The sequence below is a fragment of the Apus apus genome, chromosome 4 (genome assembly GCF_020740795.1).
Source record: "Apus apus isolate bApuApu2 chromosome 4, bApuApu2.pri.cur, whole genome shotgun sequence".
Classification (NCBI taxonomy): Eukaryota; Metazoa; Chordata; class Aves; order Apodiformes; family Apodidae; genus Apus; species Apus apus.
The window spans coordinates 71527905-71545368 of NC_067285.1; the positions used below are offsets into that span (position 1 = coordinate 71527905).

Sequence of the window (17464 nt, forward strand, 5' to 3'; positions counted from 1 at the left end):
TCATATTGCATCCTACTTCTTTAGAGGAATCAATGGATAAGACCAATCACATTTCACCCAAATAAAACAATGAAGTTATCATAGCAAGAAATTATTTGGCAGGACTTCTCAGTGTCTCCTATGCTTGCAATTTATTTTTTGCACAATTTTTGCAGCAAAGATGACTCTCATCATGACAGTAAGGAATACCTTCTTCCAGACCAAAAGTAGACTTCCCACTGAATGGAAACATGTGGTCAGAACTGCCCCCAGGCTCCATGTAGGAAGACTGCATGCTTTTTCACAGACCAGAACTGCACTAACTAAAGCCTCAGGAAGTTAGGGATGGAGCTTTTATAATGAACAAGAAGTTCAGTGGCAATAAAACTGTGTTAAGCTGCCACTTTTCAAAACCATTTCAAAAGATAGCTACCCTTGTGTTTCACAACACCAGGAAGTAAAAACAACAACAAACCAAACAAATAAATAATTTTAAAAATCCTCTCTACACATTGTGTCTATATTTAAACTATGCTTCATTTTTTCTTTCTGTGAAATTTTAGACAGAATGTTTTTTGCTGGTGTAATTTTACAGAGTCAATAGAGATCAAAGAGCAAAACTATAAATATTCAGAATTATTTCTTCTCCTCCTTCCCTTTCACACTTCCCATTTTCTGTCAGTTCTGTTTTAATTTCTGCTATTTCTGCATCAAGTAAACCTGTGTCCTTTTAAATTCAAACCAAGCTCTGATATTCATACTGTATTTTTTCTGGTATACCCCTGACAATAAAGATTCTATGAGTTGAAAATTTCTGTTACTTACAGAAACATAAGCTATGACTCACACATTAGGTAATCAGTAATTCCTATAGTGTTCTTTTATAGTTAAGACATACAAAGTTTCTTAGATTTCAGAAATTAACAGGCACATGCCCTCTAAACAGCATCTACTGATAAACTTTCACAGTCTTTTGTTATTTGATATTGTTTTTTCTTTTAGCCTGCATTTCTGGAGTCAAAGGTTACATCTAAATCTCACTTTTTAATTGAAAACCAGAAGTCAATCTGAGTAACTTAATGTTGTCGTTTGGGCCTCACAGGACAACAAAGAACCAGCCATGTGGCCGCTCACATACACACACAGACACACACACACACTGTGGGATGGGAAGGACAAAGACCAACTAGAAGCTCATGGGTCTAGACAAAGGACAAGGAGGGTTCGCTCACCAGTTAGTCTGAGCCAAAACAGACTCAACTTGGGGAAAAAAAAAATAACTTAATTTATCACTCATCAAACACACACAGGACACAGATAAAACACAGAGCAGGGCTTACATACGTCACCCCAGCCCTCCCTTCTTCCCGGGCCAAAATCACTTTGTTCCCGGTTTCTCTCCCTCCTTCCCCCCAGCGGCACAGGGGGACAGGGGATGGGGTTTAGAGTCAGTTCACAGGCTGGTGGTTCCTCCTGCTCCTTCCTCTTCAGGAAGGAGGATTCCTTACAGTCCTTCCCTGCTTCCCCAGGGGGTCCCTCCCATGGGAGAGAGTCCTCCACAAACCTCTCCTTCATGAGTCCTTCTCACAAGGTCTGGAGCAAGCTGCTCCAGCCTGGGCTTTCCAGAGTCACAGGCTGCTTTGGGAACAAAGCCCCATCCAACCTGCCCTTGAGCACTTCCAAGGAGGAGGCATCCCCAGCTTCTCTGGGAAATCTGTTCCAGTGTCTCACCACCCTCATACTAAAGAACTACTTCCAAATATCTAATCTAAATCTACTGTCTTCCAGTGTGAAACCATTACCATTTGTCCTGTTTCTACATGCCCTTGTAAAAAGTCCCTCCCCAGCTTTCCTGTAGGCTCTCTTCAGGTGCTGAAAGGCTGCTCTAAGGTTTTCCTGGAGCCTCCTCTTCTCTAGGCTGAAGAATCCCAACTCTCTCAGGCTGTCTTCATAGGAGAGGCCCTCCAGGCCCTCTTCATCTTCATGGCCCTCCTCTGGACTCACTCCAACAGCTTCATGTCCTTCCTGTGTTGGGGACCCCAGAATTGGACACTGCACTCCAGATGGGTTCTCAAGGAAGCAGAGAAGAGAGTGAGAATCATCTCCCTTGTCCTGCTGGCCATGCTTCTTTTGATGCAGCCCAGGACACAGTTGGTTTTCTGGGCTGCACATTGCTGGCTCATGTCGAGCTTTTCATCAACCAGTACCCACAAGTCCTCTTCTTCAGTGCTGTTCTCCATCCATTCTCTGCCCAACCTGTAGTTGTGCTTGGGACTGCCCTGACCCATGTGCAGGACCTTGCTCTTGGTTTCATTGAACTCCATGAGGTTGGCATGGGCCCAACTCTCAAGCCTGTTAAAGTCCCTCTGGGTGGTATCCCTTCTATCCAGTACTGCCAGCATGTCGACCACACCACACAGATTGGTGTCTCAGGCAAACTTGCTGAGGGTGCACCCAGTCCCACTGTCTATGTTGCCAACAGAGATGCTAAACAGCACCCATCCCAGTACTGACCCTTGGTACCCTACCAAGCAGATCCCTGAAGAGGTTTTAGAGTAGTCCTGTTAGGTGAAAGAGACTTGTGTTGATCTCCTTATTGGTGACCTCTTCAAATACTATATTAAGCTCCACGTTTGTGAATAGTCTTAGTAATGTCAGTGGCTAGATGCTTTGGGCCAAAACTCATAAAATAGCCTGACACTCAAGAGGTATCACTTTAGAAAGTTACAGAGGGTTCCTCTCAGGTATGTGCTGTATTCATTTTGATGTGTCTTTCTTTAATATTCATAAAAGAGCTTACCTCACTCTGCTAAGCTGAATATTTTGTGCAATGCTCTCCTAAACACAGATGTGAACATGACAGGTACAAAATAGTACTGCTACCTTAGATGCTAAAGAAAAAAACAATTTTTTTGCTCATGACTAAAAGTCTTTATCTCTCTTTCAATAGAGTCCTTTTGAAATTGCATAATGAGCTTTCAAATAGGCTCCATCAATGCTTCAATTCAATTAGTATATTAAATTGTCTATCTCACAAAGTAATATATTTCCCATAGAAGAGGATAATTACTTTTTTAAACGTACTTTTCTACTGGAATTATTTTTTTAACTAGGAAAAATAATCCAGTCTCAAGCATATAATCTATTCCAAACAAGCATGGGAAAATATATTCACTGAACCAAAACCAAAACCAAAGTGAATAAACTAATTCATCACTGCAGGGCTCAGATGAGAGAGTTTTGGACCGGAGGCATGGAAGCTGCCTATGAACAGAGTGAGCCTGCAAAGTGTGTGGATGTTGACCTCGTCTTTCCAGATATCTGTAGAAATTCACACATTCCTAGTAAAATATACTACATCCCCTTGAAAATCTCTTTTCATGTTGTCCTTTTTCTGCTTGGAAACCCATTTCAAAGTATACTATTCATATAATGAAAGATGTCACTACAAAACAGTGACAGCAATCTTATTTAATATTTTTAAATAGCACAAAACTTTAGCTGTGGAGTTTTTTACTTTTTACTTTTGATAACTGATTTGTTTTCTCATTTTTCATTTGCTTTCCAAAATTAGGGACAAGAAAACCCAGGAAGAAAATGTTAAGTGCTCTTTCAACTAGGATTTGTAGTGGTTTTGTTGCTGTACCTTAAAAATAATTATTTAGTACTGTCTGAATTTACCATAATAAGCAATCAAGCAAGTAGCAAGGAATTCTATAACATAAACCTGTTACTGTTCTTCTCCAATGGCTATTCCAGAGGTGTAGCAAGAGGTACAATACAAAACACAGTACCTTGTTGGACCTTGCTACGTTTCTGTACATCACTTAGGAAGCTATTATTGGCAGTAATCTGTCCACAGACTGTCCATCGTGATGAGCAAGCACCCCCCAGTAAGCTTCTGCTGTGTCTTCATTCTGATTATGTGATCCTACACTGAGATTCCTGAACTTTTAAACCAACCATTTAATGGAAACAGAGGATACTGGACATTTTTTTTTTTTACCAATCAGTCTCTTCCAGAATAATGCTGGTTTCTAAAAAAATAGATCTTTTATATTTTGATTGGAAGGCAACATATTGTTCCATCAAGTTTAGGTCATTATCAAGGGATACTGACTTTTTCACTGAAATGTCTCAAGTGTTCACTCCTTCCAAGAGTCATAATTAAGTCCTGAAGTCATAGGATAATAAAGAACATAGTTGTGGGTTTTTTTCTCCCAACAGACTTTAAGATCTAAAATTAGAATGTAGCTAGTTGCATATATTTTTCCAGTCATCAAACATCTTTTGTGCCTTTATCTCACACTCACCACCTGTGAATGTTTAATTTCAAAAACATTCATGTGTGAATACCACCTGCTATTACTCTGTGTGAGAATAAGTAAGTGTCATGCTTGGACCCAAGGCAGGAAGTCCATTCGGATGCTTTGAGATTCCTGCTGAAACCAATTAGTCATTTCAGCTGTTGCTTTACAGACCCAGATCCTCACAGAGACGTAAGTACAAAACTACACAACACAGTCTAGAGGAATCATCTATTTCAGCAGTTTCCCATGCATGGATTGCTACAGCAGGACATCACCACTTGTTATATATACATTGAGTTGATACATATAACTGAAATAAAATTATAGCAGATGGAGAAAATTTGACTTCTACTTAGAACACCTTATGCATATGAACAGTGTCATCTTGAGATCTCTTTATTGTTGTGAGCTCTGTGACAACATTAAGACTAAAAGAAAGGAAGAAAAGCAATAACATCTCAGTTTTGACAAAAAACTGCGGCTACTAAGAAAAAATATTATTATAGGAAATTTTCTATTTTTCAGCTCACTCCTGTAAACAGCAACCAGATAAATATTCTACCCAGGAACTTTTCTAAACAGTTATAAATAACTCATTCACTATGGACTTGGTAAGAAACTGGGTTAACTATCTGTGCGGGTGAGTAAATGAACAAAATGAACTGGCTCCTGGGAGTGTACTCTATGCTAGCAGGAAAAGCAGACTTTGTTGGGCTTTTTCCTGGGAGTAGGAAGCATTAGGAATATACAGTTAAAATTATAATCTGGTTGTAGATGTGTTTCCATCACACAAAATTGTTGTCAAGTAGACTCTCTTGTAAGGTTAACTAATTTGATCTTATACTAACTAGGAAAACTCACCTAATAGTTAAAAATAATTTTAAAATGCAAGTAAATAGTACTAACTAAGCACAAAGTATCTGTGTAGGGAAAAAATTCTCAACCCATTCTAGAATGTTTTAATTTTTAGTTACTTTATTATACAATCAAAATTCATCACCAGAAAAATCTCTTTTCCAACATCACCAGTTCCAAACAGTTAGATAAAAGCATTAGGTGTGGCCATTCTGTATATCAACACAGGCAAATTTTGTTCTCAAAGTCATCATAGACCACTGTAAATTTAATTCCAATATGACAGTTTTGACACTTCCACTGATCCTTGACTCCTATAATTTTGTAACAAGGTGGTTAATAATGAGTATGGTTTCAAGCTCTGTATGTTGACTTTCAGGAATTTACAGTGCTTTGTACTTTGTGAATTACTAGTGCTCTGTGATACAAAAATTTACACTCATCAAGGAATTACACACCTGCGGCTGAGAAGATATCAAGAAGAGGGAAAAATGATAGGTTTGTAAGGCCTGCGGCTTCCCGTTTGGAAAGCTTAGCATCCAGTTATTTGTGTGCTGCCTGCCTATATAGCCTCTCATAGGCTTTCAGCAGATCACTCTGTAGCAGAATTGTAACTTTTTTAGAAAACACAGACATATTTTTAGGAAAATGGCATTCAAGATATCTTCATTTGTAGATATGAAGTTAAATTACGTATTAAAAACTGAAAAATTAAAAATTAAATCACTGACAAGGCCAAGTTGCTCTTCCTATCTGCAGCTATTCAAATGGATGAACCACCATGTCCAGAACCTCTGAAGTGATTCTTCATTCTAAAGCTCACTAAACTAGGCATTTTTCTTAGAAAGGTTGGCAGGTAAACAGTCTTTCTGAATCTTTTCTCTCTCATTCTGAAACATTTTCCCTTATTAGGATGAGTGTTATTAATAAGCCTTTCAACTGAAAAATCAAACTTAAAGGAAACCAGAACAAACCAGAATCATAAAACTACATTTAACCTCATCAACATTTCCTTTTGCCCTGCTTGACTTCTGACCGTTTGTTTTGTTGCATGTGTTTATGTTTTTTCCTAATCAGGAAAGATACCTAAATACAATTCTGAGCTTAGGAAAGCATGTATTAAGAGACTACCTTTCACATACCACCTACAAATGATACTAGTTAAGCTACAGTGATACTTTTAGTGGCTTGCTAACTGAAAAATCCATACCTTTGTAAATAATTTTGTCCATGGTGATGCTGCCTATGATAGCTATCCAGTGGGCTCATTTCCTTAGGGAAAACATCAGCCAACTTTTCAGCCTCATTTATCTACCTAGATCCATAAACCCACCATAAACAGAAAAAACCCTTACAGATTAACCGACAGAAGGTCTTTCGATCCTCCACATTTGCACTTTAAATCAGTTTTTAAAGTGAATATTTTTAAAAATTCAGATTTGAAGTAAATGGTTCTGTTAAAAAAAATGCCCCAGGGTTATCCTGGTGGAAGCATCTGCGTGTAGAGGAAGAAAGTGAACATTGGTGCCTGTGTCTGTAGGATCATGTATGTGCTTTGTATTTTCCTGATTGCTAGTGTAGAATATAAAATTTGAAAATATTAAAAACATAAAATATACTTTTCACATCACTTTCTGAATATTTTTCACCTAAGAAGCTACCTCAAGAAAATAATATTTATAATATTATAATATTAAACATAGTGATACTCAATAAGTGCTAGGGGAAGTGACAAGGCTAACAAGCCCATATGACCTTTACTATTTGAGGAAAAATGCCTTTTATTCTGTTGACTGAAAGAATTTTTTAACTTCAGTTTCAAGGATGCATGATCTAGCTGTGCAAAACTTCTCTAAAATAGAGCTCTAACTTTCACGACCTTTTGCATATCAAACTAGTTATAAGACTGACAATAACAAAAATACACTTTTGAAGATTTTAATTTCTCCCCATTACCTTTTGTAAGCAGCAGCTTGGACAACACAGTTACACTTAGTGTAACCTAGCAGTGGAAGTTTTGTAGAACAGCTAATGTGTATGGAATTTGAAATTCAGAGGCAAAAGAATAACATCAGTCAAGTGGTACTGCTCTCTTATTATTATTATTCACATTATTTTATTCTTTTATCTATATTTTTATCTTTTGCCAGGTAGCTCTTCTTCTGCTTTCTCAGGATTTTTCTTCTTTTCTGTATTCTGGTTCTAATAATTACCTAAATTCAATTTCAGATTTCCTTCTATTGTTGTCTAATTATCATATTTAATTATTCAAAACTCAACATAAGTGCTACTTTGTTCTGACTTTATACAAAGAATCTACTGATAGACTTATTCCATGGAAAGGTCTACAGAACAAAAGGAGTGTCAGGCTCATTGTAGGACAATGCACACTGCAAAGAACTAAGTCATTGTGATAAATGCAAATATGAGTTGAAAGGAAAATGACAAATGTTCGTGTCTAATAAAAACCAGAAAGCTTCTGCAGAGATACGAGACATATTAAAAATTACTTCAGGAAGTTTTTTAAATGAGGGTAAGATACACTGGGGGGGAGAGAAATCAACATTTTATTTGGTAGAACATCAAGATTAATGTGCTTAATATGTCAAATTCAGATGATAATGCACTTTCATCTGTAGTCAGTCTTGAACTCATTAATATTTGGCTGTTCTTACACCATCAGTTCTCAGCTGATACAACACACTGGGCTTCACAAAGATCATTGGAATAACTTTTTTCCTGGTGTTATTCCACAGGCAGTGCTTTGCTGCTGCTGCTGCAGAGACAGGCAGAAAGCAGTTCCTTTGTCAGCTCTCTGCAAGCCACCACGTTTCTATCTTCTTGCAGTACATGGTATTCCTTACCAGAAAAGGAACATGAAAATGAAGAAGTAATGAATGAAGAGTTACCTGAAAATACTGTGCACTACTACTGAGAAGTAAAAGGGGTAAAAAAATAGGATGGGTGAAATGGGGAGAGGGGCATGGGGGGTTAGGGTGGGCAGGGAGCAGAGATATGAAAGAAAAAAAAGGAAAGATCTGTCAGACAAGAGGAGGTAAACTGCAGGAAACTCCTTAAGAGTGCAGTTCTCACTTGCCTGAGTGCTCACAGACAAGAAAATATTACTGCCTATATGTGCGTAGTCCACATGACAAGTCCTGTGAGAAAGAGGTTTTCTATTTTTCTCTAAAAGAAAAACCTGAAAATGGAGTGATTTTTTTTTTCCTCCATGTGAATTTTGAACTAGGTTTTCATTTCCACATTTTCCATTTCTCTGACTAGATTTTTTGAGGTTAAGTAGGTCACTGTAGCTCAGTGTGTATTTGCATTTACTAAAACAACAGTTTAACAGTGGGGGGGAGAGGGGAGGTTGCAGGCATTTTCTGAGGAATTAGAAAGCCTAATCAAATCAGTTCTTTGCAGTATGATGAGCCTATTCTAATTTTCAGAATTCAGTAACAACTGCTGAGAGCAAGAGTCTGTTGATGATAATACCTTTGTTTTCTAAATAGCCCATTCATTTTAACTCCACATGTACCAAGATAAAAGGTTTCCAACTGAAATGATGCAGGAACAAACATTGAAAACAAGAAAACCTACCTAGTGTTCTGTACGGTCAGTATGTTTTTCCATGGTAGGTAATCCAAATAAAAGCAAAATCCTTATCTATGCAAAACAGCATTTGCAAAACTGAGGTCAGACTGATTTTATTTGCAAACAATCCTCTTGCTTTCTGAGTGCCAACTCAGTATTGTGTTCCATTTTCTTTTGGCACAAAAGAATTTCTGGAATAAAGTCCCTCTAACTACTTATGGTAATTTCTCATAAAATAAAGACTGGATCCAGATATTTTGCAAAACCACACCCAAAAGAGAAGCTTCATGAATTTGGTCAGGAATGTTTTCATGAGACATTATATCTACAGAAAAATGAGAGATGATGTGTATAGGAAGTTGGATCTTTGCATATATTTGTACTCTCATAGTATCCAAATATACAAAAAATGACTCGTACCTATTGTGCTTGACACAATACAAACAGAATCTTCTTTGCAAAAAACCAAATGAGTAATTTTTATAATTACATAATTATGTAACTAATTTAGAAGATCAGAGATTGAAAAATGAATGAGAACTCCTGTTATGCACAAGAATAATACTGCTGGTAGAATCATAGAATCATTAAGGTTGGGAAAGACCTTCAAGATGATCAAGTCCAACGGTTAGTCCTACACCCCTGTGATGACTAAACCATCTCCTGAAGCACCACATCTACCTGTTTTTTTAACAACTACAGCGACAGTGTCTCCACCACCTCCCTGGGCAGCTTGTTCCAACACCTCACCATTCTTTCTGTGAAGAAATTTTTCCTAATATCCAATCTGAACCTCCACTGACACATCTTGACCCGATTTCCTCTTGTCCTCTCAGTAGTCACCAGGGAGAAGAGGCCAACATCCACCTCACTACAACCTCCTTTCAGGTACTTGTAGAGAGCAATGAGGTTTCCCCTCAGCCTCCTCTTCTTCAGGCTGAAACATCCCAAGTCCCTCAGCCTCTCCTCATAAGACCTGTTCTCCAGACCCCTGATCAGCCTAGTTGCCCTTCTTTGCACCCTCCCCAGCACCTCAATGTCCTTTCTATACTGTGGTGCCCAAAACTGCACACAGTGCTCAAGGTGCAGCCTCACCACAGCCAAGTAGAGGGGCAGGATCACCTCCCTGGTCCTGCTGGTCACACTATTCCACCCCATCGTCAAAGAACCCAAACTTGATCTTATTTTCAATGCTAAGACAGCAGATAAAATGAATGCCTCAGATGTGATTGCAAACTTGTGCACAGGTTTTTTCTTCTCACATCCTTTCAACAGCTGAGTTAAGTTGATATTCAGAGACTCAACAAAGGGTGGCATTATGGCAGTAGACTACAGTACATTAAATAAATTCTCAAAACCGATCAGTTTAGACTTTTTTATTTTTATTTTTCTGTATAACAACTGACTTACAATATCAGTGAAAGCCTGTTGAATAGCAAACAAATTAGTTTGGAATGGCTACATTGTCTCAGCACAAGTTTTCCACCACTGTCTAACATAGTTATATCTTTCCCAACTGTAAGAAATGCATTAGTTAGGTTAGTAATCTAATATTTGTAAATCAAGTTTCTTATGTATCAAGAAATACCAAAACTTCTGCTAGACTTGAATTCTTGTACCTATGGGATTCAATTCAGTAGTCTGAAAAGAAAATGTTAAAAAGGCAAAACTTGTTGCAGCATAAATGCACTTTATGGTGTTTGTTCCCTGCATTCCTAATTCCCTGATCTCTGTTATCCCTTTGAGAATACTCTGCAGCTGCCTCCCTGCCCTCTGCCTGCCTGCCTAGGCTTCCTTTGCATGGAAATCAAGGCACAAGTGAAAAGAATGCATTTCCAGGGCTCCTTGGAGACAAAGCTGGGGTGTCATCAAGGCATGCACCTGGGGCTGAGAGCTGAAAAATTACTCTGGATCACACAGAATAGGCACAGCCAATGTTTAGAAGAACATATGACAGATATTTCATAACATCTCACTCAGGACAGGAAGGATGCCATAACAATATAAATTAGAGGAGGATGTAAAGAGTTTGAAATTACTCAAGTTGTAACTAGTATTTGTAGTTGAGAGATCCCTAAATAAGTCTTCAGAAATTAAATAAATGTATCCTCTGGCCAAGTATCACTGCTTCCTTGTCTAAAAAGAGGTATTAATACTTGATCAGTACAAAGAAGCATTACACCCATCTTCCAACTGGAAACATGAATGTTGGGCAAGAAAGCAAATCCAACTGGTAGGAAGATGTTTCCACAGGAAGTCTGACTACCTGTAACTTCCAGTGAAGAGGAAGGCTGAGAATCTTATTAATCTGTCATGGCTGCTAGAGCCATTGTGACATTTCCTTGTGACTCTCCATGGTAAATCCTCATAAGAACTTCACAGAATTGTCTTTCTATACACGATACAGTGATATCATCAGAGGACAGACAGCAAATCTAGCCTGCCTTTCAGTAAACAGTTATTTACCAAGAAAACTTGCAAAAGCAACAAAAATCCTTCGATCCTCAGAAATCTTGTGTACTAGGAGAGCTTGCTTGCAGATGTATGAAGTCTACAGAAGAATGTGGAACCTGTGCTTTTATTCATTCATTGAAACAAAACTCTTCTTCAAGGAAGACTTGAGACTCTGCACAAAACTTTATTTGGTGAAAATGTTGACATTACTCCTTATAAGTGTGCAGATCTGACTGCCCAAAGCTGAACAACAGTAAAAATATGACATGTACTATTTGAAAAGGAGCCTTTCAGAGGAAAAGGGGTAGGAAAAAACATTCTAATATTGGTACCCTTTTGAAATGCTGTGTATTTTCAAACAGCAAGACACATAGAATCATAGAATCATACAATGTTAGGGGTTTGAAGGGATCTCTAGAGATCATCTAGTCCAACCCCCTTGCCAGAGTAGGACCACCTAGGGCAGGTCACACAGAAAGGCATCCAGGTGGATTTTGAAAGTCTCCAGAGAAGGAGACTCCACAAGCCTTCTGGGCAGCCTGTTCCAGTGCTCTGTCACCCTCACAGTAAAGAAATTTCTCCTCATGTTGAGGTGGAACTTCCTATTCTCCAGCTTATACCATTGTTCCTTGTCCTGCTGCTGGGCACCACTGAAAAGAGACTGGCCTCTCCTTCTTGACACCTTCCCCTCAGATATTTATATACATGAATAAGACTCCCTTTCAGTCTTCTCTTCTCTAGACTTCTCTTCTCTGTTTAATAGCCCCAGGTCTCTCAGTCTTTCCTGATAAGTTAGATTTTCCAGTGCCTTATCATCCTCATAGCCCACTTTTGGACCCTCTCAGGTAAATCCCTGTCACTCTTGAACTGGGGAGCCCAGAACTGGACACAATCCTCCAGATGTGGTCTCACTAGGGCAGAGTAGAGGGGGAGAACCTCCCTCCATCTCTCTTCTTAATGCACCCCAGGATACCACTGGTCTTCTTGGCCACAAGGTCACATTGCTGTCCCATGGATAACTTGCTGTGCACCAGAACTCCAAGGTCCTTCTCCACAAAGCTGCTTTCTAGCAGATCAGCTCCTAGTCTGTACTGGTGCATGTTGTTATTCCTCACAGGTACAGAACTCTACAATTATTCTTGTTGAATCTCATTAGCTTCCTCTGCCCAGCTCTCCAGTCTGTCCAAATCTTGCTGAATGGCTGCACAGCCTTCAGGTGAATCAGCCAATCCTCCCAGCTTTGTGTCATCAGCAAACTTGCAGAGGACATACTCTGTCCCCTCATCCAGGTCATTGATGAAGATGTTGAACAGAACTGGACCCAGCACTGAGCCCTGGGGAACTCCACTAGTTACACATCTCCAGGTGGACTCTGCACCATTGACCACCACCCTCTGGGCTCTATTGTTTAGCCAGTTCTCAACACTGTCCACTCTTCCAACCCACATGTCCTGAGCTTGCTCATGAGGATATTGTGGGAGTCAGTGTCAACAGGTCAAGGTAGACTACATCCACTGGTCTCCACCATCATAGAAGGCTATCAAACTAGATTTTCCTTCGGTGAAGCCATGTTGGCTACTCCTGATAACCCTCTTTTTTACCATGTGCTTAGAGATGAGCTCCAGAATGAGCTGCTCCATCATTTTTCCAGAGATGGAGGTGAGGCTGACTGGTCTGTAGTTTCCTGGATCATTCTTCTTGCCCTTTTTGAAGACTGGAGTGACACTGCTTTTCCTCCAGTCCTCAGGCACCTGTTTTCCACGATCTTGAAGAATGTTCCCAAGGAAGGTTCTATAAGCCTTAAGGATAAGCAATTTCTAACTGAGATGATTTAACATAAACCAGAAAGGGACAAATTGAGCTAGATGTGGATGAATCACTGAAATCTCCTCTGAATTTGTGATAATTTTAATAAGAATTACAGTAGGTACCTTCAGGCACATTGGTGGTAGTATGTTTTCCACAGTGTTTTCAACTCCTTATAGCAAGAAAAAGTGAAGCAATAAAGGAATACTAACCAGGTGGCAGAGGTAACAAAACCCTACAGTTAGTCTCAGTTCAGATGTATTTTAGATAATGCAAAATTTAATTAACTCTTAATTTTTCAGCACACCTTTTGGCACTTAGATTGATCTTAGAAGGCTCTTCAAAAAATACAGGGTATGATGCAATTTTTTTTAGGTTTTCATATTCTCATGCACTTTCTGGAATAATTGCCATTTCTTGCTCTGTAAAAAACTAATTTGATTACTAATGTCACAGATCAGATAACTGTCACCTTTCTGTGTCATGTGTACCTCCTCTGCACTGGAATGAAAAGTTAATGTGTTCCTCGTATAAGTTTCCAGCAACTGTCATTGAATGGCAATACTGAAAATGTATCACTATGGACTGGAGTAGAAATGGCAATTACAAACAAGAAATGTGAGTAAAATAAATAAATACATTTAAAAACAATCTACATAGCCAAGCATTATCTTTAAGGCAAGAATAAAATTTATCCATGCCTTGAAAAAAGACAGCATAGCCATGTCACTTCTGGGTTCAATAATCCACACACTAGGGATGAACTGAGAGAGGGAGTCCATGAGGAGTCCATGAGGGGTGTGATTGATCAGATTGAATTCAAAAGCTGAAAAACTAGGTGGGCATAGTAGAGCCGAGTGGACTAACAGAAGCAGAGCACTGTGGAGAGGCAACAATGCTGTGTCTAGTGTCAGAGATAAATGTAAAAAATATAAGTTGGCCTGCAGTAAAAATTATATGTCCTGCATTAGAAAGCACACAGCCAGCAGGTGGAGGGAGGTAATGCTTCCCTTCTACTCAGCACTGGCAAAACCCATCTGGAATGCTGGGTCTAGCTCTGGACTCCCCAGTATGAGAGAGACACAGACAGACTGCAGCAAGTCCGGCAAACACTGCTAAAATTATCAAGGAGTAGCAGTACCTGACATAGGAGGAGAGGCTGAAACAGCTGTGACTGTTCAGCCTAGAGAAGAGGAGGCTCAGGGAGATCTTGTCCATGTGTGTATATGTATCTGATGGGAGAGAAAAGAATAGGGAGCTGAAATCTTCATAGTCACCTCCTGTGAAAACACAGGAGGCTGTGAGCACAAACTAAAACACAGGAAATTCCATTTAAACACAGGAAAAAACTTTTGTGCTGTGAGGGTTGTCAAGCATCCCAATATGTTGCTGTGGAGTCCTCATCCTTTGAGATAATAAAAATCTGGTTGAACACAACCATGAACAACATGCTGCTTCAAGCAGCAGAGTTGGACTACCTGAAGTCCAGATGTGCCTTCCGATCTCAGGCTTTCTATGGTTCCCCGATCTGCCAGTATCTCCAGTCCCATGGTGCTGATGCCAGAAGACATCAAAGCTGAGCCATCAGTTGCTCAACACCACAGCTTTGGGCTGCAGCTTTCAGTATTTTCAGAAATTTCATTTGTCACCGGGGAGATGATAAACTTGAGAGGTGATTCTTTGAAGACATCTGATTTTGAGATTTTTATTTAAATACAGCAAATGCCAGTAAATAGCAGTTTTGGAGTGCTAATTATGCTCTGAATTATGATGCCCTTATATTTTGTTATACATACAACTTATCATTGTCATATACAATATCGGTCAAAAAGACACTTTATTTCAAAAAGAAACTGACGAAAATGTAGCCATTTATAAACTGTCGTAAGTGTTTCAAGGTGGAAATGTGGTATCTTTTTGGTATTTGTAAGATTTTATTAAAGAAATTTATGTTATCTAATTTTAGAGAACTAACTTCAATGGCTAAAGTAAACTGAATACTGCCTTATATAACTATTTCAGTTAATGCAATTTGAAATATTTTCATCTTCTAAATACTCACTGCAAAGGTTTTACTCAAGAGAATTTTCTTTGTTTCTTATTTGGTGCAAGTTTGCAGGTCATTACTAGTATGCACATACTGATTGATGTGGTAAGCATGCACAGAAGCTGGTTCTGCTTTTTTTTTTGCCTTGTATTTATTTATTTATTTATTTATTTATTTATTTATTTATTTATTTCCTGGGTAAGGGAAGGCAAGATAAGTGAGACTGAACAGCAAGAGGCAGGGTAGTTGCAGCTGAGGGCAAACTCTAGCAAGACTGGGCCTTGTCTTGAGACTAATCTTTGTTTCTGGATGCAAGACACTGCACCAATACATTATCTATTAATGCAGTAATTTTATATGATACATGATGTCCTAGATATTTTAGAAGTCAAGCTTCGCATTGCTTGTGAACTTCAGAAATGGCAACAAAATGGGATTTGGCAGATTATTTTCAGCTGACTAACTGGTGGTTGAAGGAATTCATCAGTGCTTTAGTTGACAGGTTTCTCTTAACACTACAAGGGATGAAGCATGGTGTGAAGCAGATTTATTTATTAAAATGTTTTTCAGTTCTGACAGTCAAGAAGGCAACAGAACATTCACACCTTGAGCTCTGTCTGTTGTGTAAAGCTGGTCTTTTCAAAACCACTTTAAGTTGTGGTGTCCTGCTCCTGTTTTGGTTGATTTCAACTCTCTCTTCTGCACTGGCTTGTTAAGCTCCAACAGTGAGCTACAAGAAAGGATATCCTTACTTCTCTTCTCTTGCTGGGTAGTATGATGCTCCTGTAAACTCATGCTTCAGCTTACAACCGCTCTTTCTCTTGGTGAAATCTGTTTGACTTTGTGTGATTTGTTAAGACACCTAATCCTACTGTGAGGTCAGTCACTGCTAGCTGTCCAAGTCCAACAAAATAACTGTTTCTGATCCTGGGCTTCCCAAAACCATCCAATGTTTTTCACAGTGAAAACACTATTGACATGCCAGGGCACTTGTGAAGATTTAAACTGTGGAGTCGTTGTTCTGTATCAGTGGTGACATGCAGGAATTAAGAGTATGATTTCAGATGCGGACAACTCTACAAAAAGCACCTTATGAATTTGTGTTCTAAATGGAACTTGGGTCTCCAATATTTCAAAGTTGAGTGATTCTTGCCTTCTGTGCTGACTTGGGAATGTATTGTTTACCTTCTGTCATTGGTTAGTTTTAGTAGCAATAGACTCATTCCAAAGACACAGCAAAAATGTGCTAAATATTGCACAGAATATCGTGAGCAACAATTAAACCAAAAGCCCTGGCAGAGAAAGCACAAATAAAACAGATAAGGTTGCACACTATTTTCAAACTGAAGAGTATTTGGAAGGATATTTGCGTGGAAAAGTCACCAGTAAATACAATGCCTTGCAACCCTTGATGACACCGGTTCCCACTCGTGCGGAAGGCGCAAACACAAGCTCTTGACCCTGCGCAACCGGTCACTTCTCGAAACCTAAACTCGTGCGGTGCTGCACGCAGGCGGGGACATCCTCGCTCCCGAGGCAGCAAGGCGACACATGCCCCCCGCAGCCCCGCACCACGGCGACACATGCCCCCGCAGCCCCGCACCACCGGCCAGCGCCACTCGCGGGGCCCGGCGGGCGCTGCTGCCGGCGGCCTGCCCGCGCTCCTGGCTGCGGGGCCGCGGGGCCAGCGCCACCTCCCGCGGCCGCCGCCACCGCCACCGCCACCGCCCCGCCGCGGGTCGGGGCCGCCCGCCCCGGCCCTGATTGGGCCCGCGGGGAGGCCCCTCCCGCCCGCCCGGGCGGCCCCGCCGCCGCGCCGCACCCGCTCCCCAAATACACCTTTGCGGCGCCCGGGAGCGGCAGTGGCGCGCCGGCCTGAGCTGCTCCGCGGGGCTGCGCGGCCGCGGGTCGCGCCATGGTGAGTGAGGGAGGGAGGGAGGCGGGGCGCGGAGCGGGGCGCGGAGCCGGGCGGCGGGGACCCTGGACAGCGCTGGGACGGGGCGCCCGGTCGTGCCCGCGGGGAGCGCGGGGCAGCGCCGGGGCGGGCAGCGCCGGGGCCGGGTCTCTCGCCCGGCTGTGCTGTTGGGCGCTGAGCCCCGGGCTCGGGAGGGGGCTCGGGGGAAGCCCCCTCCCCTCTCGCCTCTAGCCCCTTCTGCAGCGTGTCCCGAGCCAAATATGGTCTGGAGCGAAGCCTCCAGCGACAGGGCATTGTGGAGCGGGCTGAGGTCTGCAGCCGCGAGGGGCACTTGGGAGCCTTTGTGCGTGGTGAGGCTTTCTAAGAATCTGCTCGCTGCTCGTGCCTGTCTAGCTAATTCTACCCATTCTGCCTACGTAAGGTTTCTTACCTGGTTTTCAGAGTAATTAGTATCATTCACTTCCTTAATTAGACACAAATGTGATATTTAATCACATACTTGAT

At 40.8% G+C, this 17464-nt stretch overlaps 1 protein-coding gene across 1 annotated transcript in view; it reads left to right on the forward strand.

The window, feature by feature from the left end:
- The first annotated feature begins 16896 nt into the window (after positions 1-16896).
- GUCY1A1 (guanylate cyclase 1 soluble subunit alpha 1) overlaps positions 16897-17464 on the forward strand; it is a 33456-nt gene continuing 32888 nt past the window's right edge. Inside the window, exon 1 of the mRNA XM_051619848.1 lies at positions 16897-16963. The gene's annotated coding sequence lies outside the window, so the exon portion shown is untranslated. The remainder of the gene's footprint in view (positions 16964-17464) is intronic.